This window comes from Ovis aries, chromosome 13 (genome assembly GCF_016772045.2).
Source record: "Ovis aries strain OAR_USU_Benz2616 breed Rambouillet chromosome 13, ARS-UI_Ramb_v3.0, whole genome shotgun sequence".
In the NCBI taxonomy this organism is placed as follows: Eukaryota; Metazoa; Chordata; class Mammalia; order Artiodactyla; family Bovidae; genus Ovis; species Ovis aries.
In genome coordinates, this window is record NC_056066.1 from 4042028 (window position 1) to 4065919 (window position 23892).

Below are 23892 nucleotides of genomic sequence, written 5' to 3' on the forward strand. Positions count from 1 at the left end.
AAAAGACTGGTTCCAAATAGGAAAAGGAGTACGTCAAGGCTGTATATTGTCACCCTGCTTATTTAACTTCTATGCAGAGTACATCATGAGAAACACTGGGCTGGAAGAAGCATAATCTGGAATCAAGATTGCTGGGAGAAATATCAATAACCTCAGATATGCAGATGACACCACCCTTCTGGCAGAAAGTGAAAAGGAACTAAAAGCCTCTTGATGAAAGTGAAAGAGGAGAGTGAAAAAGTTGTCTTAAAGCTCAACATTCAGAAAAGTAAGATCATGGCATCTGGTCCTATCACTTCATGGGAAATAGATGGGGAAACAGTGGAAACAGTGTCAGACCTTATTTTGGGGGGCTCCAAAATCACTGCAGATGGTGATTGCAGCCATGAAATTAAGAGTCTTGCTCCTTGGAAGAAAAGTTATGACCAACCTAGATAGCATATTCAAAAAGCAGAAACATTACTTTGCCAACAAAGGTCCATCTAATCAAGGCTATGTTTTTTCCAGTAGTCATGTATGGATGTGAGAGTTGGACCGTGAAGAAAGCTGAGCGCCAAAGAATTGATGCTTTTGGACGGTGGTGTTGAAGAAGACTCTTGAGAATCCCTTGGTCTGCAAGGAGATCCAACCAGTCTATCCTAAAGGAGATCAGTCCTGGGTGCCCAATGGAAGGACTGATGCTGAGGCTGAAACTCCAATACTTTGGCCACCTCACGCAAAGAGTTGACTCATTGGAAAAGACCCTGATGCTCGGAGGGACTGAGGGCAGGAGAAGAAGGGGACGACAGAAGATGAGATGGCTGGATGGCATCACTGACTCGATGAACAATGAGTTTTGGTCAACTCCAGGAGTTGGTGATGGACAGGAAGGCCTGGCATGCTAAGATTCACGAGGTTGCAAAGAGTCGGACGTGACTGAGCAACTGAACTGAACTGAACTTTCCCCTCAAACGTCCAGATGGAACCTTGCACCGGTGAAGTATATGTGCTGACAAAGTCTTCCTTTGTTGAACATGGGCGTGTTTATTAGCCAATACAAAGCTTACTGCATAGGGAAAAATGCTGGCCTATTTCCCAAATCATACTCATCTTTAATGCATAGTGTCATCTTTAATGAATATCATCACCACAAGCTTGTGGACACAGACCTAGCGCTCTATAGATTGAATTGCATGTTAAGATACATATTAATAATAGGTCTGAAAAACAGCATTGCCCTCCACAAAGGTAACTGAAGTAAGTGACTGGAGTCCTGTTATAGGTCAAGAGCATTAATTCCACACCTACAGGAGCTCAACAATGGTATCAATCTGCTTTTAATATTAAGTACTCCATGGTATAGCGATGAGAGGGAGAAGAGAAGTTTTTGCCCTTGTGTGATGACCCAGCCAATATTTCTGACTACACAAATTTTCTTTAGTCATCTTTATTTCCTAGGACTTCTCTTTTTCACCTGCTCATGCTTTTATATGGATCTAACCTCCCCAACCCCTGTGTTTCATGCCCCCAGCTAGCTTGTTTCCAGCCTCATTAAATTTCTTCAATACTAGTTTTATTCCCTCACTGTTATTTTTATTTTAACCAGATGATAAGAAAAAGGTTTTTCACTCTCTCTTTCTCTTTCTTTTATTTTTTAAATTTTTATAATTATATTTATTGGGCTGTGTAGGGTCTTAACTGTGGCATAGGGGATCTTCACCACATCATGCAAGATCTTCCTTTGGTGCATTGACTCTCTAGTTGTGGCACACAGGCTCCATAGCGTGCAGGCTAAGTAGTTGCAGTGCATGAGTTTAGTTGCTCTGCAGCACGTGGGGGGCAGGGGGTGGGGGTCCTAGTTGCCTGATCAGGGATTGAACCTGTGTCCCCGCATTGCAATGCAGATTCTTATCCACTGGACCATGAAGGAAGTCACCCCCTCTCTCTCTTTTTAGGAGGGAAGAGTTCTTATTTATGAAACTTTGTATCCCTGGATAGCTAAGTTTAGTGCCTTATACATGGGGTATTCTCAGTAAATATATTTTGAATCAATGGCTTGGCAATTTCGTATTAAAGTGGGCAGAGTTGCTGACCCTCCAGATTCAGGCTTAAATTGAAGACAGTAGGGAAAACCACTAGACCATTAAGGTATGACCTAAATCAAATCCCTTATTTGATACAGTGAAGGTGACAAACAGATTCAAGGGATTAGATCTGGTGGACAAAGTCGATGAAGAACTATGGACAGAGGTTCTTAACATTGTACAAGAGGTGGTGAACAAAATCAAAGCAAATGCAAGAAGACAAAGTGGTTGTCAGAGGAGGCCTCGCAAATAGCTGGGAAAAGAAGAGAAGCAGAAGGCAAAGGTGAAAGGGAACGATATACCCAAATGAATGCAGACTTCCAGAGAATAGCAAGGAGAGAGAAGTAGGCATTCTTAGATGAGCAATACAAAGAATTAGAGGAAATCAATAGAATGGGAAAGACTAGAAATCTCTTCAGAAAATTGGATATGCCAAGGGAATATTTCATGCAAAGATGGGCACAACAATGGACAGAAATTTCTAACAGAAGCAGAAGAGATTAAGAAGAGGTGGCAAGAATACACAGAACTATAGAAAAGGTTTTAATGACACAGATAACCAAGATGGTGTGTTACTCACCTAGAGCCAGACATCCTGGAATGTGAAGTCAAGTGGGCTTTAGGAAGCATTACTATGAATAAAGTTGGAGGTGATGAAATTCCAGCCGAGCTAGTCTAAATCCTAAAATTGATGCTGTTAAAGTGCTGCACTCAATATGCCAGCAAATTTGGAAAACTCATCAGTGGCCACAGGACTGGAAAAGGTCAGTTTTCATTCCAATCCCAAAGAAGGGCAATGCCAAAGAATGTTCACACTACTGTACTATTGCCCTCATTTTGCATGCTAGCAAGGTAATAATGCTCAAAATCCTCAGGCTAGGCTTCAACTGTATGTGAACAGAGAGCTTCCAGATGTTCAAGCTGGAGTTAGAAAAGGCAGAGGAACCAGATATTAAATTGCCAACATTAGTTGGAGCATAGAGAAAGCAAGGGGATTTCAGAAAAATCTACCTTTGCTTCATCGGCTATGCTAAAGCCTTTGATTGTGTGGATCATAACAAACTGTGGAAAATTCTTAAAGAGATGGGAATACCAGACCACCTTACCTGCCTCCTGAGAAACCTGTATGAAGAAATAAAAACAAAACAGCAGTTAGAGCTCAAATGGAATAATGGACTGGTTCCAAATTGGGAAAGGAGTATGTCAAGGCTGTATATTGTCACCCTGCTTATTTAACTTATATGCAGAGTTGTTTTTGTTGTTTTTCAGTCACTCAGTTGTGTCTGACTCTTTGCAACCCCATGGACTGCAGCATGCTAGGCCTCCCTGTCCTTCATCATCTCCTGGAGTTTGCTCAAACTCATGTCCAGTGAGTTAGTGATGCCATCCAAGCATCTTGTCCTCTGTCATCCCTTTCTCCTCCTGCCCTCAATCTTTCCCAGCATCAGGGTCTTTTCTAATGGGTTAGCTCTTTGCATCAAGTGGCCAAAGTACTGGAGCTTCAGCTTCAACATCAGTCCTTCCAATGAATATTCAGGATTGATTTCCTTTAGGTTTGACTGGTTTGATTTTCTTGCAGTCCAAGGGACTTTCAAGAGTCTTCTCCAACACCGCAGTTCCAAAGCATCATTTCTTCAGTGCTCACCTTCTTTGTGGTCTATTTGTCACATTCATACATGACTACTGGAAAAATCATAGCTTGGACTTTATGGACCTTTCTTGGCAAAGTAATATCTCTGCTTTTAAATATGCTGTCTAGGATGGTGATAGCTTTTCTTCCAAGGAACAAATCTTCTAATTTCATAGCTGAGTCACCACGTGCAGTGATTTTGGAGCCCAAGAAAATAAAACATGTCACTGTTTTCATTGTTTCCCCATCTATCTGACATGAAGTGACGGGACCGGATGCCTCTTAGTTTTTTGAATATTGAGTTTTAAGCCAGCTTTTTCACTCTCCTCTTTTACTTTCCTCAAGAGGCTCTTTAGTTCTTCTTTACTTTCTGCCATAAGGGTAGTGTCATCTGTGTGTCTGAGATCATTGATATTTCTCCTAGCAGTCTTGATTCCAGCTTATGCTTCATCCAGTCCAACATTTCTCATGATGTACTCTGCATATAAGTTAAATAAGCAGGATGACAGTATATTGCCTTGACATACTCCTTTCCCAATTTGGAGCCAGTTCCATGTCTAGTTCTAACTGTTGTTTCTTGACCTGCATATAGGTTTCTCAAAAGGAAGGTACGGTGGTCTAATATTTCCATCTCTTTAAGAATTTTGCATAGTTTGTTGTGATCCAGAGTCAAAGGCTTTATATGCAGAGTACATTATGCAAAATGCCAGGCTGTATGACTCACAAGCTGGAATCAAGATTGCAGGGAGAAATATCAACAACCTCAGATATGCAGATGATACCATTTTAATGGAGAAGGAGAATGAAAGAAGCAGGATGTGCATATGTCTGATAAGTCGTTTCAGTTGTGTCTGACTCTTTGCAACCCTATGGACTCTGTCTAGCCCTCCAGGCTCCTCTGTCCATGGGATTCTCCCGGTAAAAATACTAGAGTGGTTTTCCATACCCCCGTCCAGGGTATTTTCCCAGCCCAAGATGGAATCCCTATCTCCTGTGAGTTCTGCATTGCAGGTGGATTCTTTACCACTGAATATCGGGGAAGCCCCGAGAAGCAGGATAGGAGATGGGAAAAAGCAAAGACAAGATTTTAGGTTAAGTCTAGCTTCAGTCTGAACCAGCAAGGAGCTCTGAAGTGTGAATGGCACCACTGAGCGTTTGTTCTATGTAAGAGCTGGGCTTTTGCCCTCACACACAGTCAGTCATTGTTTATGGGATGCCTCAGGGGGACCGTAAACTCCCTATAGGTGAGAAGTTCCAGATGCCCAAGGGCAGTCCTCCAGGGAAGATGCAGGCATGAGCCCTCAGCAGCATGAGCCACACGGTGGCTGGGGCTGAGCAGAGCTGGTAGAGAGGTCCAGATAGGAGGACACTAATGGCAGTCTTCCATGGCTCATTCATTTGTTCATTCATCCATTCATTTAACAAATATGTATTGAGTGCCTATTCTGGACAAGTTCCTGTCCTAAGTGCTAAGGGTGAAGTAGTGAACAAGCCAGATAAGGTCCTCTCTTTCATGAAGCCCACAGCATGTAGGGGAGACAGAAATAAACTAGTAGATAAATGTAGCAATGAGATAACTTCTGAGAGTGATAATTTTCTAAGAGCAAAAATAAACAGTTAACTAGATTGTGGAATGACTGGGACGAGGAGTGGGCACTTGAACAGAGATGGGAATGGTGAGAAGAGTGAGCCGTGCAAAGATGTGAGGGCCTGATGTTTAGGCAGAGGAAATGGCCTTGGTCAAGGTCTAAGATAAACAGCCCATGTGCATGTGTGTGTGTGTGTGATTAATGTTTTAATTGAAGTATAGTTGATTTACATTGTATTAGTTTCAGATTATAGCAAAGTGATTCAGTTTTATGTATATTTATATTTATTATTTTCAGATTCTTTTCCTTTATAGGTTTCTGTGCTATACAGTAGAACTTTGTTGGTTATCTATTTTATATAAGTAGTGTGTATCTGTTAATCTCAAACTCCTAATTCATCCCTTTCTTCCCTTTCCCCTTTGGTAATCATAAGTTTGTTTTCTATGTCTGCGAGTTTCTTTCTGTTTTGTGCATAAGCTCATTTGTGTCAGTTTTTTTTTTTTTTTTAAGATTCCACATATAAGTGACATCATATTTGTCTTCATTTGGCTTACTTATTATGATAATTTTGAGGTCCATCCTCGTTGTTGCAAATGGCATTATTTCATTATCTTTTATGGCTCACGCGTTTTAAGAACAGGAAGGAGGCCATTGGGCCTGTGGTGGAGTTGAGAAAGTTGTAAGGAAAGGGTAGAGAAGTGGGCATAATGGATAGGGTAGAGGATGGGGGAAGCCGTTGTAAGGAATGTAGTGACTTTGCATTCGAGTTGTAGAAATGAGTTCCTTTGCCTGCATTAAAATGGTAAAAATGGCAATTTGTCTGATGTTGACATTGATTTGCCTTAACGTTATTTGTTAGAAGAGTTTGCTAAGCAGATTCATGGAATAAATAAGGAAAAAGTTGACATTAAAGGACAATTCATTCTTCCAACTCCAGGAGCATAGCAGGCATTGAATTCAGACATCTCATACAGTAATTATGAGAAAATTTTCTCTCCTTGTTAAAACATTCCCCAAATTTTAAAAGATATATAGTTGGACTCAACATTCCTTTGTCCTTGGCAGTGTGACAAACCAACATTTTTAGAAAAGAATGTAAGTTGGTCTTGACCTTGGCTATATGCAAGGAAAGTTATCAAGGTTACTTTTTTGTTTGTTTGTTTTTACTGTAATTGCTATTAAAATGAATCAAGAAGTAAGTAGAGACCATCTCTTTTTGCTCAATATTCTGCTCCATGCTGAGACCATGAGTCTTACGTGTAGATCTATTTCCCAATTGCCAGTATGCATTTTTCTTCATTTTTCCAGAGTCCACTGGGGAAGGTACCTCAGTTAGAAAATACCAGTGGATCATGATTATGGAAAATGCTTCCTGTACTTTGTTTCTGGAGAAACATAATAGTTATAGAACACTCACCACCAAAGCTGTTGAATGGGACCCAATAACATTGTGTAAAAGAAGCCCGGGAAAACAATGCTTTCTGTCTGATCTACTAGGTCATTGTTGAAGACCAAGGTCAAGGAACAGCTCTCCAAACTGAAATAAACAACATTTCAAATTAAGAGGAATTAAGTATAAGTAGTGTTTTTATTCTTTCTAAAAATGGATTTTTCAAATGGTTTTGATTTAACAAAGATGTGAAATCTTTTTGTCATGCTCTTCCCTTCACCAGCCCCCGCTCTCACCCGGTTCATGTGTGAAACCCATGTTTAATTCAGGGGGAACTTAACCCATATGTTTCTGATTCATTTGCACAATGTTCTTTAGTAACAGCTAGCTGATGTCCAAAGAGTCTTCTGGGAATTTTTATAAGTCTTTAAATTTTTTTCTTCAAGCCAGAAAATCATATTTTCCAGCTCAAAGTGCCCCTCCAAATCAGAAATCCTCTGAGCCTATTGGAAACAGTACTTTGAGGAGGCCTTAAAATCAGGCAAAACACCACTCCCGTTGTGAGCCTTGCAACCAGATCTACTTGAACAGCCCCTGAGAGATTGGAGAAGCAAGGGAGAAGGGACAGAAAAGGGACCTGAATAGCACAGGGACTCTTGGACCTGCCGTGTTTTTCCATTTCTAGGAGCAACCACTGAAGTCCCACAATATATAAAGTCAGACTCAATTTATGGTGCGCAACTGGAGCCAGATAATTTTCAGTTGGCTTTGTGTAACATCTTTGAGCAAGGGTGGAGAATTCTAGAACTGCTTTCAGATTCATAAATATAACAAGACTTCATTTGTGAGCACACTTAGCATTTGCTCAGCAATTCAGCAGCTAGGCTTCATTTTCTGGAAAGCCCGACAAAGTCTAAAGATGAGAATGGTTCTCTATAGAATTAAATTGGTTCTGCCAGGAATAGAGAGATGGTGGGCCTGTTAGGGGCAAGTGAACAACTAACTGTTGGAGAGTAGTCTAAGAAATTGTTGCTAGAATCTAAGAATCATTTCATTTACTTCAGCTGTGCTAAAACCCATTTTTTTTTTTTTTTAACCACCCTTTAAGGGCATCTGATGTCTCTGGGGGAAAAGGTGATCCATAAATTAGCTTTGTTTAACCCAATACCTGGCAATGAATGCATACTCATCGGAAAATAGTCATTTTACTGCCAAGGGCTTGGATTCATCCTAACTCATGTGTCAATTTTCTACTGGGCTATAAATGTGCGTCTACACCATCATAACCCCAATTTTGACTATTTTGCCAAAGTGAGTTGCTGCTCAATCCTTCTAAGAAGTTTTCCAATCACTCAGCAACCCCCGTCCCCCCACCGCCTGCCGTTGGCCCATACAGCAGTAAGCTAATTTAGACAGCCAGGATGGTGATAAAGCTCTCCATCTCAACAAATGCCATGGCCATCTTTGTAATTCCCTCAGAAAGAGGAAATAAAGCAGAAATAATTTTTTATTCCTTTCATGCCTTCCAAATGCAATCTATCAAGTTGTATAGCTTCTTACTTCTCAACTGTGGTCTTCAGATCAGCAACGTTAGTATTACCTGAAATCTGTTAAAAATTTAGAGCCTCAGCCTTCCCACTCCACCCTCAGGCTTGCAGAATGGGAGCTGGCTCATTCAGCAAGTTCCTGGTGATTCAAGGGCATGTTCAAATTTGAGAAGCACTGCTAGACCATACCTCTTAAACGGCTCTTCATTCACCGTCTACCTCTTGCCTGAATGACTGTGATTGTTTCCCAGCTTTTCCAGCCCATCCTCCAGCATATTTTCAATTCAACCACCAGAGTGATCTTCAAAAGAAAGTTATTCCTGTCAAAGTGTTTTCCCAAACACTTCTTAACAAATGTAAAGTAAAATACGAACTCCTTGCCATCACGAAGAGTCCTATGTGAAGTGGCCTCTGCATATCCTCCCCTCTCAGCTGTCCTTTCTGGTCACTGTCTCCTCCAGCCACAGCCTCTCTTTCCCACACAGCCAGCAGCAGCTTCCCCTCCACCTGAAGGTTCTTTAGCAGAGCTGCTCACCATTCAGGACTCATCACAGATGTCACCTTGTGATGAACTCTGGCTACCAAAATTAAATCTACCTCCTAGGCACTTTTTACCACATTGCCCTGTTTTATTTTTTATTGCTTTCTGAACCACCAGCAATGATCTTGCTTATTTATGCATTTATTTCTTGCTTTATGTGTTTATTGACAGTTTTCCAAAATGGAGACTTTCCCCATCTTACCTCAGCTGTATCCTCAACACCTAGAATGGTACCTGGGACATTGCTGAATTCATTCACTGCTGAATGAATTATGGCATACATTTTAATCTATACAATATGGACAAAAGTCTGTGTCTTGTCAATGTTTCTTCCGCTTTTCCTCCCTCCTTTTTTTTTTTTTTTGACAAATATTTAATTTGAGCAGTTAACCTATGCCAGGTACAAGGCTAATAGGAGGAACAGGAAACAGACCCAGTTTCTGCCCATATGAAGCAGAGAGGCAAGTGCAACGTGGATATTAACCAATTAACCAAAATAAGAATGATACCATCCCATGGAGCATACAAAAGTTAGCTCAGGGGGACTACTGGGAACTGAGGGTTGAAGGATGAGTATACTAACCAGGAAAGGATGGTGAGAGGAATAGGAAAAGGGGAGTATTTTGTGTAGAAACGATAACATAGCCAAAGGCAGAAGAGAATGTTGAAGGAATAGAAAGAACCCCCTTTAAGAGGGGGTCCAGAGAATGAATGCGGGACTGTATGTGGTGAGGCTGGCAAGGGCAGGCAATGGCCAGACCAGTGGGCCCTATAGGTACAGTGACTGTAAGTCCTGGTTTGCCTGGAAAGTTCTGGCTTTTATCTGCCCCCTGGCACAGTTATGCATAAACTTGTTAGTCACTCTTATAAGCCATAGCGTAGCCTTTCATCTTCAGAAGCACTTCTCAAAGCCCAGTAGTTAACAATAGGAACCCTAGACCCAGATATTCTGGATTCTAGTAAGTGGTTTGTTGTTATTTGCACTGTGCACCCTTAAGCAAATTGCTAGACATCTCTGAACCTTGGCTTCCTCATCAGTCAAATGGAGATTCAGTAATTGTAGTATTCAAATCATATGGTTTTAATAAGAGTTAAATGAGTTCATATACATCAGTGTTGTAGGATAGCATATGGTACACATAGTAGATAGGTAACCACTAAGTGTTAGCTATATTATTCTTATTATTTTTAATATGCAGATAATAATGGGAACCTGTGAAAGGCACTAGAAAGAGGTGACATGGTCAGAGTTGCGTTTTTCAAAAGTTATTTACAATTTTATGAGTAGTAATATTTAGGGGAAGGATTAAAAGAGAAAACACATATAGAGTTTTTCTAAAATGAGGTATAATATGTTTAATAAACAAAGTAATCGATTGTCATGATCATTTTGTACTGAGAATATAAGAGTCCAGAAATAACATAGTTCTTAACTATTTCCTGCAAATTTCCATTTGATAGTGTTTGGGGACAAAGCAGCTATTTGGAATTTGATAATATTGTCCTTGAATCAGTGAGAGAAACAGCAAAGGTCGGAGTTGGAAGGACCAACCAGTTTTCTCTTATAAGTCAAATTCTATATTCCTACAAATCTACACAATTAGTGTCTCTGGCTTACACAAAGGACTTCCGTATAGATGTCCTATTTGGTTTTCAATGACTTCCAGTGGGGGTAGGGTGGGGGTGGTGGTGATGGAATCAGCAACAGCAAGATGGAAGGTTTCAGTAAATTCCTCCCAGTGGGCCTTGACTTGAACTTTCCAGGCCTGGAATATCTCCCTCACAGCTCCCTGACACTCCTGTTACCCCAAGGGTGAGAGGAAGCGACGTGAGTGAAAAGGGGCCCCATTTCCCTGGGGTTAGCATGGGACACACCTCACAGTCACTTGTCACTTTGAAATTCCCCTCTCCCAGGAGTGCATAGGAGGATTCTAGAAACCTGGCAGATAATTAACGTTTCCCGGTGTGAACCGAAGGGATTTGTCACACACTGGCTTGAGCATCATGACTTTCTCACTAAACCAGGGGGAAAGTAGATACACATTTCCAGGACAATTCCATTGAGTGATGGCTGAGGAATGGGAACATGGTAGTAAATTGTTAACCATTTGATTAACCAGGACTCATATTACTCAGACTGGATTTCCCAGTGTAAAGATTTAGAGTATACTGAGGTGATTTTAGCAAACTAAGTTCTCTGACCTTTCCCAAGGCCTTTATAAGCTGTTGGGAAGCCCAGATAATGGAGTAGAGCCAATGAGAGGAAATTTAGCGTTTCAAATTCTCTGGTAACTTGGTTTTGAATGAAAGATTCTATTGTATCGAATTAGACATTGACGGTGAAAAGCCTCTAGAACTCTAGCAGATAGGAAAAAGAAGGTAACCACCTTTATATGTAAGGCAGTATTTCACTGCTAATTCACCAATAAGCAGATTCTGCTTATTTGTAGTTGACAGAGCACAAGTCCTTTTATATTTTAGGTTTCCAAGGATTAAAAAAGAAACTTGAAGCCATGTTGATTGTCATGAAATTACTTTAAGGAAATAGATCTTAAGGTTGGTTTAGACAGAAGAAGAAATGAGAGCAAAAACTGGGACAGACATTCCAAGTGGGAGGAACAGAGGAGAGAGATGAAGAGATGTACCATTTTTCCTGTATGACAGGTGGAGGTATCAGTAACAAGGAGGAGGATATTATTAACATTCAATCTGTCCTCTCCTGTGTCTCATTTAATTCTTAACATTATTAGGGAATTTATCTTATTCTCATTTTACAGATGAAAAAATGGAAGATTAGGGAATTTAAGTATCAGGCCAACTGTAAAGCAACTTGAGTGCCAAGCTAAGCAGTTTATGACTATGTCCTGTATGATTGACGATTTTGTTCAGTTTAGTGGAATATTCTATTCTGAGCTTTTGAAAGAGTGTTATCAAGTTTTAAGTGCCTTCCTTATAGGCATTTTTGGGCAGAACTCAAATTAATATGAGTATTTTGTTAGGAAGGTACCATCTAATTTGTAAGTAGATAAGATAATATTTTAAAGAATGTGATGTACAAGGGAAGAAGAGAAAATCTACTTCAAAAATCTCTTTTGTTGCTCCATATAAATATGTGAAGTTCTGCAAGTGAAGATGCTTTTCTTGGAGTCCAGGAATTTTTGAAATTTTCTGGAATCTTTCTTCTTATCTTTCCTCACTCTGTCTTTTTCTTTCTTTCTCAAGTACTTACTGAGCTCCTGCTTAGTATATGGTATTTTGCTCCCAGTTGAGAATAATGAAAAAGCATGTTTTCCCTAGTGGGGAGACAATGAGGACAGCAAGTCACTGCTGCCTAACTCATTGGGGCTGACCACAGAGAAAAAATGCCCAGAAGGAGACTAGGACTATCAGAAAAACTTGGGTGGAGGGATGAGTAATCTAGAAGAAATCTGAAGGGTAGATAAACTAGGGGACTGGCATTCCAGGCAATGGGGATAAGATTTTCAAAGGTCTGGTGGCATGAAATGAAACCACTGTGCGGTTGGAGGATGTTCACTATTTTTAGGACATGGATCAGGGTAGGAGGGGGATTGATAGATAAAGGATGCATGTGGTCAGTTAAAGGCCATATTTTTTTCTTCAAAGGAGTTTAGACTTTATCTGGCAGCTGATGAGTAACATTAGTGAAAGTGAAAGTGAAGTCACTCAGTCATGTCCGACTCTTTGTGACCCCGTGGACTGTAGCCTACCAAGCTCCTCTGTCCATGGGATTCTCCAGGCAAGAATACTGGAGTGGGTTGCCATTTCTTTCTCCAGGGGATCTTCCTGACCCAGGGATCAAACCTGGGTTAGTGATCAGTATTCTTTCCGCTAAAAGTAATTGCAAGGTAGTTGACAAGCACCAGGGAATCCTAGGGTTGTATCTGACCTCAGGCACAGCTATGTCCAGTTGTTTTTCAACTTTGTTTCTTGTGGGTCAGCTTCATTCTTAGTCAAAGATGGTGCCTAAAAGTCCAGGCTTGCACCTAGCAGTGCCTGCAAAAAGAGGGTAATATTTTCATTATATTTCCACTAAAACTCCCAGAGAAAAATCTCAGTGCTCTGTTTGGGTCATGTTGCTTTGACTCAGTCACTAGAGACAAGAGAGTTCTGAAACCTGGGAGTGGGATCTACCTAACCTCCCCAGGTCATGTTGCTTTGACTCAATCAATCACTAGAGACAAGAGTACTCTGAAACCTGGAAGTGGGATCTACCTACCCTCCCCAGGCATTTCCATTGAACAGATGCTGGACAGACTGCAAATATTTCCACTAGAAGAGACTGTAAAAATCTGATGATATATATGACATGGTTAGTGGTATTGAAAACCTTGTTTTATCTTTAAAATATGTATCCTTTGGCCCTAACATAAAGAAAAAGTTTAATATTTTTTGTCAACAAGAAAAAATAACAAACACTGAGCGACACTCCTTGTCTTGGAAGATGTTCCATGCTTATACAATGGCCACATGTATTGTAGCAGGTCCTATAGTCGGCCCAGCCAGATGCCCTTCCCTGGGCTGGTAGGCTACTTCAGGTGCGGCCCCCTGTCCAACAGGCTTGACCAGCTGCATCGTACCATCATTCTCTAGAGCGGGATCAAGCTGAGGCTAGACTTTTGAAAACACATCTTTGTCTGACTCCCCCCACCCCATGAACCATCTTGCTCTCCTTGCTTCCTCACAGGTTTCTTCTGAGTCCTCCCTCCATGTATCACTTGCATAAGAACCCTCATCTGAGGCTCTGCTTCTCTTAGAAGAGAGACCTTTTCTAGGGCCTGAGAGTAGGCTTTTGTCTAACGCTTGAGACTGTCCAAGGAGATACGCACGCTGACAAAGCAGGAAGGGGTGCCCGAGTGGAGAACAGCAGAATAAGGGAGCCCAGGAGAACTGCTCTGTGCTGTGGCTCGCAGTCTTGGGTTTTATGGTGGTGGGATTCACATATGGATTGTCTCTGCCCAGTCACTGTGACTCAGGGTCCTTCCTGGTGGCGCGTGCATTGCGCAGTTAAGGTAGATTCTAGCGAGAAGGATTCTGAGAGGACGTAGGACTGGCATCTCCTGTCTGCTTTTGACCTTTCCCAAATTCTTCCAGTTGGTGGTGGCTTGTTAGTTCCGTGTTCCTTACCAGGAAATCCTGTTGTAAAATAGCTCACGCAGATGGTTATCATGGTGCCTGGCTAGGGTGGGCTGTTTCAGTCAGCGTTTCCCCTAACACTTCCAGGGAACTGATGACCAAAGGCACCCACAGGAATATTTCTGTGCAGCTCAAGGGCACTGAGCCATTCTCGCCTAAGACCTTTGAAGAGAGTCTGTGAGCACTAAAAATTGCTTTCTAGGAATGGAAGCTTGTGGGCAGTAAAAGAAGAGAAACTCTATGTTACTTCACTGCTCTGGGGCCAGGTCTGTTGAGACAGGGCCTGAGGGCCTGAGGGCCTGTCTCAAATTCTGTTGCTTATTCTTTGCTGAGTAAACATCGATCTCTATGTGCATTTTTGAGTTTGCTTGGGAAACTCAAGGTTTTTGGTTTACTTTTTTCAACTCTTTGTAACCCCACCCTTCTAGAGCCTGGGGGTGCCAAGTAGAAGCACCCACAGCTCTGCTCTAAAGCCAACATTCTCCTTAAATGTAAAAAAAAAGAATTCTGACAATCTTAATATGCCAACACATGGTTATATTGTAGGTCATCCCGAGGCTAGCCATGTAAGTCTCAGAGATTTTTAGATTTTACTCCTCTTTGCTTCTGTTTCCATTACAGAGATTAATTGAATGGAATCATTTGGCTCTGCAAGGGTTTGGGATTTAAGTAATGGTTGTCCTTGGATCCTGCAAAAATTATTTATTTTAAAGAGCAGCTGCACAGGTTATTGTAGAAAGTACTAAATGATGAGCAGCTAGAACTGCTGATTTTCTACAAGTTCGTGAGTTAGAAATATTCAAGTTTCTTTTCCGTCACCCCAACTATTTGGAATCTTTTGATTTGGTCTGAGAATTCTCTTTCAACCTCTGGAAGAGGCATCACTTGGAGAAAGTTCACTGAGAACAGGGTGTTGGTTTTACATCTGACCTTTGTTTGGGAGTTTCAACAAAGTTTCATGGTCCGGTGCCCAGTTTCCCTATCAAAATAATTACTGAAAAGAATATTTATTTTGTCTTAATTTCCATTGCAGGGCAGGTGTCAAGAGCTGAAAGTTATTGGCTAAGTTTGTAAACTGCTATTTCAACCATAGTCAGGCTTCTAAGTCCAAAGAAACTGAAAAGACCTGCATCTTAACCTGGTACCATGTTGACTGCTGAGAAGGGCGTGGGTCGTGGGAGAAATTCCTAGGGTTTTACAAAACAATGAGATCTACATATCCTCAAGTCTGGTAAAAAGACTTCACTTTATTTCAGGGCTCCACCTAACTTTGTCCATCTGCCATATGTGGTTCCACCCTCAAGCAATTTTCCTAGTGCCCTGTTCCCTGTGGTACCACATTTTTTTCTCTTTTGACAATTATTTTTTCTTATTGAAACTTTATTTTTCTCCACCCAGCCCGAGGATGAGTTTCCTACGTACCTAGAATTTTATGCTAATTCCCATACGAGGCAGCTATATTTCCACACCACGTGAGCATTTTATCTCTTGGATGCTGTCTTTTTATTACCTACATTTTTCCTTTTCTCCAGTATTTATCTGGCCATGTAAGCTTTCAGGAAGCAAAAAAGAGAACTGAACTAAATGTGTAACTATTTCCTTTTTGAAGCCCTCTAGATACTTTTACAGAAAAAAAAAAAAAAAAAAAGATTCTTAAACCTCAGTTCTGCATTGTTTTCCTAGATTTAGCATGAATGAATCAGTTACCCTTCTTAACTGAACTGGAGAAAATGCAACAATATCAGAGATTGTTGGGTAACTTATATGAGTTTATGACAGTGGCCCAAGAATGATTTTGAAAGTTTTTGCAAGACAAATTACAGAGAGAAAAACTTTGCAATGAAAACTGCAGCTTAGCAAAATGCAATTATCCTCCAAATGTTGTCATAAATCTAAAAATAAAAACAGTGTACTAGTAGACAATGAAATGGTAGTATCCAAGAAAAAATTAATGAAACTTTCTTAGAAATGACATAAAAGGAGAGCAGTTGGGCATGGTTGAAGTAGAGATAAAAGTGACCACAGAATTGGAAACATATATACAGAGAGATTAGTGTATTTAATAGATCTGATCATATTTAATAGAGCATGTATAATTCAGAACTTGGAACTTTTCTCAGTCACCCACACACGGCTCTGTACACAATGCTTTCACTTTGGTGCATTGCCCTAAGGATTTCACCATAACTTCAGGAAAGTGATGCTCCAGTTCTTGTTTTTCCATGACAGTGTCAGCCAAAGAAGCATTTCCAAGTCTCTTGTTCTGTGCTCATCCACAAAATGAGTTATTTTCGGATCTTAGAGGTACTTGATTTCTTAGATTTTTATTTTGACCTTGAGGTTCTGTTTGTCATTGAAATGGGCCTCCACTCTGCTGGTTGAAAAGCTAGTGCATTCATCCTTAGACGATGAAATCATCATTGACCCCTCTCATGGACATCTTCGTGAGATCATGCCGAGTGCTAAGTCCAACTTAAATGAATTTTGACATATCATCTAGGAATATGATTATGGGATTACATGACCACATATACTCCCAAGGTAGTGAGTGGTGTTAGTGGGAGAAAGCCAAGCAAACATGTTGGAAACATAGACAGACAGAGGCTGAGGGAGAGAGAGAGAGAAAAATGCGGTTCAGATATCCAAGGAAGATGGAGGAGACCTTGTAAAGTAGAAAGAACTGCAAAAATTCATCTCCAGGGAGCTAAAACTTGGGGTAACTCATTTAGTAAAAGCTTTTTCTTTCTGCCTTATTTCTGCTTTTATATTAATCCCTACACTGCTCTTCCCCCAAGATAGAAATGTTTCCATTTGGCTTGAAACACATGTCTGTAGTACATCCTAAGCTATTTCCTTTGTAAGGAATATTTTTGAAAAACTTTTTTGTAACAATTTCCAAGTAGAGAACAATGAATATTTCACTGTAATTACCATCAGAGATTCACAGTGGACTGTCTTTCTCTCTTCTTTAATCATATAATGCCCTCTCTTTGTGCTTCATATATGTTTTAGAAAGATCTTTAAATTCAAGGGTCTGACAATAAGCAGTCTTTAATTGGCATCCCAAGATGCTCCATACAAAATGTAAATACTGCCTCTTGAATTTTTTCAAAGCCTATCTTTTTAAGAAGGAAGAACTTTCATGTCACCGTCAACTTTGCAAGTACAACTAATAGTGACTTAGAATATTCTTTTTGCTCTTTCACTAGTGGACAAACTGATTAGTTTATGCCTATTATAATTCTTGATGAATATTTAAAGAACAAAGCAGTAACGTGAATAATATAAAGTTGATGGGTAATTAAGTTTAGGGAAGATATCTGCTCCTACTGCTGGCAGTCTGATTGTGTCTGAAGATCTGAAGGTTGTAAAAAGCATTTTTATATCAAATTAGATTTTCACGTTCTTATGGATAACGTGTCTGCATAAGAAACCTGATGCAGCCCAGGTTTGGTACTTGCCCTTTGTCCTCTTAGGATCTAAAAAGGAAATGACATTTAAGTAGAAAGAATATTTGATGATGTCATGTGTGTGTATGCATGGGTTTGTTGGATAAATTAGAGTCAGATAGTATCTAAAATCTTATTGTCACTAAAAAGTTGGTATTTATGGACCAAATGAGTTTTGAGGTGCTTAAATCATCTGAGGAATTTGTTTTCTATTAGAATCTATGAAAAATATTTTTCTAAGAGTACATAGAATTATATAAAATTTTAAAATTTTCATTACTTCAATTGTAATTAAAAAAAAAAAAGGCAGTGACAACAACAGCAATAGAGGAGATTGACCATAAATTTCACTTTATAAATTGGGATATGTTTTAAAGTGAAAGCAGGTTCTTTTTTTAAAATTAATTAATTAATTTTAATTGGAGGCTAATTGCCTTACTATGTTGTAGTGGTTTTGCCATACATTAACATGGATCAGCCATGGGTGTACATGTGTTCCCCATCCTGAACCCCCCTCCCACCTCTCTCCCCATTCCATCTCTCAGGGTCAACCCAGTGCACCAGCCCTGAGCACCCTGTCTCATGCATCGAACCTGGACTGGCGATCTATTTCACATATAGTAATATACATGTTTCTATGCTATTCTCTCAAATCATCCCACCCTTGCCTTCTCCCACAGAGTCCAAAAGTTTGTTCTTTATGTCTGTGTCTCTTTTGCTGTCTCGCATATAGGTTCAGCATTACCATCTTTCTAAATTCCATAAAAATGTGTTAATATACTGTATTGGTGTTTTTCTTTCTGGCTTACTTCACTCTGTATGATAGGCTCCAGTTTCATCCACCTCATTAGAACTGATTCAAATGTGTTCTTTTTAATGGCTGAGTAACATTCCATTGTGTATATGTACCACAGCTTTCTTATCCATTTGTCTGCCAATGGACATCTAGGTTGCTTCCATGTCCTGGAGATTGTAAACAATGCTGTGATGAACATTGGGGTACATGTGTCTCTTTCAGTTCTGATTGCCTCAGTATGTACGCCCAGCAGTGGGATTGCTGGGTCGTATGGCAGTTCTATTTCCAGTTTTTCAAGGAATCTCCATACTGTTCTCCATAGTGGCTGTACTAGTTTGCATTCCCACCAACAGTGTAAGAGGGTTCCCTTTTCTCCACACCCTCTCCAGCTTTTATTGTTTCTAGAGTTTTTGATGGCAGCCATTCTGACTGGTGTGAAATGGTACCTCATTGTGGTTTTGATTTGCATTTCTCTGATAATGAGTGATGTTCAGCATCTTCTCATGTGTTTGTTAGCCATCTGAATGCCTCCTTTGGAGAAATGTCTGTATAGTTCTTTGGCCCATTTTTTTGATTGGGTTGTTTAGTTTTCTGGTATTGAGCTGCATGAGCTGCTTGTATATTTTGGAGATTAATTCTTTGTCATCAGTTGCTTCATTTGCTATTATTTACTCCCATTCTGAAGACTGTCTTTTCACCTTTTAATAGTTTCCTTTGTTGTGCAAAAGCTTTTAAGTTTAGTTAGGTCCCATTTGTTTATTTTTGCTTTTATTTCCAATATTCTGGGATGAGGGTCATAGAGGATCCTGCTGTGATTTATGTCAGAAAGTGTTTTGCCTATGTTTTCCTCTAAGAGTTTTATAGTTTCTGGTCTTACATTTAGATCTTTAATCCATTTTGAGTTTATTTTTGTGTATGGTATTAGAAAGTGTTCTAGTTTCATTCTTTTACAGGTGGTTGATCAGTTTTCCCAGCACCACTTGTTAAAGAGATTGTCTTTCCTCCATTGTATATTCTTGCCTCCTTTGTCAAAGATAAGGTGTCCATAGGTGCGTGGATTTATCTCTGGGCTTTCTATTTTGTTTCATTGATCTATATTTCTGTCTTTGTGCCCATACCATACTATCTTGATGACTGTAGCTTTGTAGTAGAGCCTGAAGTCAGGCAAGTTGATTCCTCCAGTTCCATTCTTATTTCTCAAGATTGCTTTGGCTATTTGAGGTTTTTTGAATTTCCATACAAATTGTGAAATTATTTGTTCTAGCTCTGAAAAATACCCTTGGTAGCTTGATAGGGATTGCATTGAATCTATAGATGGCTTTGGGTAGTGTACTCATTTTCACTATATTGATTCTTCCAATCCATGAACATGGTATATTTCTCCATCTATTTGTGTCATTTTTTACTTCTGTCATCAGTTTTTATAGTTTTCTCTATATATAGGTCTTTTGTTGCTTTAGATAGATTTATTCCTAAGAATTTTATTCTTTTCATTGCAATGGGAAATGGAATTGTTTCTTTAATTTCTCTTTCTGTTTTCTCATTGTTAATGTATAGGAATGTGAGGGATTTCTGTGTGTTAATTTTATATCCTGCAACTTTACTATATTCATTGATTAACTCTAGTAATTTTCTGGTGGTGTCTTTAAGGTTTTCTATGTAGAAGATCATGTCATCTGCAAACAGTGAGTTTTACATCTTCTTTTCCAATCTGGATTCCTTTTATTTCTTTTTATTCTCTGATTGCTGTGGTTAAAACTTCCAAAACTGTTGAATAGTAGTGGTGAGACTGGGCACCCTTGTCTTGTTCCTGACTTTATGGGAAACAGAAAGCAGGTTCTTAATTAAGGGCAGGACAGCCAGTTGAAAAAAGAGCATATAATAACACTCAGAGAATAGTAGTGATAGAAAAAGTAGTAATAATGTATAATTCAGTAACTTGAGTGGTCCTGTCTAATCAAGATAATAGTTAAGCACACACACACACACAAAACACATCCCCCCAACATACCCACACAGTTCAGCATCCCCCTCAAAATTTAGAAATAGTCAAGTCCTTTTTTGATACTGTGAATAACATAAGAACATACCATAAAACAATAAATTCATATCTCCCTATTAGTTCAGTTCAGTCACTCAGTCACGTCCAACTCTTTGCAACCCCATGGACTGCGTGCGGCATGACAAACCTCCCTGTCCATCACCAACTCCTGGAGTTTACTCAAACTCATGTCCATTGAGTCGGTGATGCCATCCAACAATCTCATCCTCTGTCATTCCCTTCTCCTCCTGCCTTCAATCTTTCCCAGCATCAGGTTCTTTTCAAATGAGTCAGCTCTTTGCATCAGGTGGCCAAAGTATTGGAGTTTCAGCTTCAACATTAGTCCTTCCAATGAACACCCAGGACTGATCTCCTTTAGAATGGACTGGTTGGATCTTCCTGCAGTCCAAGGGACTCTCAAGAGCCTTCTCCAACACCACAGTTCAAAGCATCTCCTTGCATACCACAGCCTTGCCTTTCTCCTCAGGGCCTCTCATTTAATCTCTTGAACATATCTTGGCCTGCATCCTTTTTGTTTTTCCTTTGCTCTGGTCTGACAAAGCTGGGCTCTTCTGGGAGGACCAAAGAAAGCAATTAAGCAGGCAAAGTGTAGTTTTCTTTAGCAGGCAGGGAATGGGCAAAGCTGTTCTTAATTGCCTATTAATAGTCTTGATCCTGTGCCAATAACTTATATTAATAGAGAAATCTCTATATGCCTGGTGCTATGAAACAATTATAAACCTCATCTAAATCTCACCCTTGATGCAGTTGCTTTTGACATTCCCATTTTGTAGAGGAGAAAACTGAGGTTTTCCAAGAGCAGGTAAATTGCTCAAGTAGCAGAGCCAGCACCCAAACTTTGAAATTTGACTAAAGAGTTGATATTCCTAGCCAGCAAGTCCAAGGCAGGATTCAACTTATTATCATTGGGATTGCTTAAAGGTGGGAAAAACCCTCACAAGTTTTAGTAAAAATTTGCTATAGTAAAACATGTTGATATAAAGACATGGTAGTCTTAGCAAGTATTTCTTTCTCACTCTGAAAATCATTCTAGTGTGAATGAGGTATCTCAAGCTCTAATAAATGAACAAAATATGAAAATAAATGCATATAAGCACAGGTTATTTGGAATACTTGTGCAAAAGTGAGCAGATCACACAGTGAGAGTGGGCTATTTTTCATCCAGTTGGAAATGGCCATCATTGACTGAGTTTAGTTGATATTGCCAGGAAGACATCAACCACTTTTAATGCTCAGACTATTTTTTTATAACTGTCTAAAGGATATCAGATGAGCCGTCTGTTGTAAATCAATAATAATTTGCTTTAGATTAATGAGGAAATAAAACTGTTTCTAATAAATCTCTAAATGCTTAACATATTTTGAAAACCATTCATTTTATGAGAATTAGATTTTTCCTCTGTCCTTAAGAAAGAGCTAGGGGGCTTGGGGTTGAGGCAAAGGAAAAAAAAGGTGGCCAAACATTTTGGAAACAGAGAAATGTGAAAACAGTGAATGAGAGTGTATGCATTCCAGGGCTTTGTTTAGTAATCTCAGCTGTTTGGAGGCATACTCTGTGGCTCAAAGCATGGCCACTTAAGATGCCACAGTGCCCTTTGTGCAGATTCTTCAGAAAAGCCCATTGGCTGTTTAATGGCTGGTTGGAGTCTTCAGTATCCACTCAGTAACTGGAATATATTGAAAACTGTTGGATTCTAGTCCAAAGCATGGGCTGTGCATCCTGGCAACCCTCTGCAGTGATTGGGTAACTGGAGCGTGTCTTGGAATGTAGATGGATGGGTCTCGCCTTCTGTCTAGTCTTTTTTTGGTATTTAGAAGGCATCATGGGAAAAGAAGAATGTAGGCTCAGCTCATCTATTAATTTGATACTTTTTGTGGATCTATTTTTCCTGAGGACTTTCTTATGAAATTGGAAGGGAAAAAGAAATCTGCTGGGGAGGTGAGGAGCAGAGAAATTTTTTTTTCCCTTAATTGTATCTGAGTGATCTAATGTGATGCCAAAATTTTAAGAGTAATTCAGTGGTTGGTAAACTGCTAAATGTACCACTGATTAAACAAAGGAAAGCAAATGATTACTTGTAAAATTCATGCCCCTAGTCCCAGGATTCTTTTTTGGAAGAAATGGAAAGAGTAGAGAATATTATGGCAGAGTAATAGTGTGTTCTGAACAAGGTTTCCTATCTTTAGCAGAGCTTTTGCTCAGCAAGCTGCAGTGAGTGTAAGAATTTCAGATTCTGAGTACTCAGTTGCATGAGCAACATTTTAAATTCTTTTTTGAATTGAAGAATAAATAGAAAATGGATTTCTTCTTTTATTGGTCACTTTTTGAAATGGAATGCTTTTTTAAGGCTTAATCGTAACGATGTGATTCTCTATAAAATCAGCTAAGAGTCTGTGGCACAGATCCGCCACTATCTGTGCTCTTACATAGTCCTTGGGACACAGCTGGACCACATTTCCTTTACAGCGTGATGTGGTCACGTGCCTGGGCTCTGTCCTGTGGCATATGAGGAAGATGGCAGGTGCTGCTTCCAGGCCTGGCTCATAAAACCCTCTCAAGGACCTTTTTTTTTTTAAATTTTTCCTTCCCATGTTCTGGCTGAGTATTGAGAATCCTAGGACTTAGAGAAGTGGAACCGCAATCTAGAAGGAGTTTGAGTTCATGAATAAGCCATTAAAACCTGTAACTTGCCTGTGAGAGGCATGACATTGAAAACACTGTGTGAAGCCTTTGCAGCAGCTAGTCTTTCTACTTTGCTGATACAGGGTTGGTTCATGTCATGACTAGGGCCTTGTATGATCATGATGGCCTATTGTCTATGTTATGTTATCTAAATTGTTCCCAAGAGTAGATGCATGATTTGGGGTAGATAACTAGATTTCCTCTCTGGTCTTATTTTTTCAGCAGCCAAGTGAAGAGTTTGGACAAAAGCTTTAAGATAAGTTAGAGATTTGGGGATTGACAGGAACTCTGACAAATGTAAGCCAAAGGAGCTTGTCATAAGGATACAGGTAGCTCATGATATCAATGATGATGTTAGAGAATTAGGCTCAGAAAGAGCAAGAATCAGAGAAGATCTAGGGAGCTAGCCTGCAAGAGGTAGTTAAAAATCTCTGCATGGGCCCTCTCGGGGATTTACCATGGGTCTTTTCCATCCTCATGTATTGGCTAGGTTTTACTGTGTAACAAACCACGCCAAAGTTTTATGGCTTAAAACAACATGTGTGTAATTCATGATTTTGTAGGTTGACGGTTTGGGCTGGATTCTGCTGAACTTCTCTGTAGAGATGGATCAGGCCCAGCTGATCTTAGCCTGGGTCACTTATACAGTCACATCTTCCTTTCACTCTGTTGTTGGTTAAGGGCTGGTCCCTCCAATACAGCTTATTTATGCTTAATATGGGCTCTTATCCTCCATCAGGATGGCAAGAGTGAGTTAGTTCACAACTGAGTGGGAATGCAAGGGTGGAGTAGATGTATTCAAGGTCTCTGAAGGCACATGCTCAGAATTTTCAGTGTCATTTCTGCCACACTCTGTTTGCGAAAGCAAGTCTCAAGGCCAGTCCAGATTCAATGCATGGAGAAAACAATTCCAGCTCTTGATGACAGCAGCTGCAAAATTCATACAGCATAATAGTATGGATACAAGGGAGGTCATGGGGAACAGTTA

General features: G+C 39.9%; 1 long non-coding RNA gene across 3 annotated transcripts in view; it reads left to right on the forward strand.

Moving 5' to 3' along the window:
• The window catches only part of LOC132657604 (uncharacterized), a 371918-nt gene that overhangs the window by 34401 nt on the left and 313625 nt on the right, over positions 1-23892 (forward strand). The window lies entirely within an intron of this gene.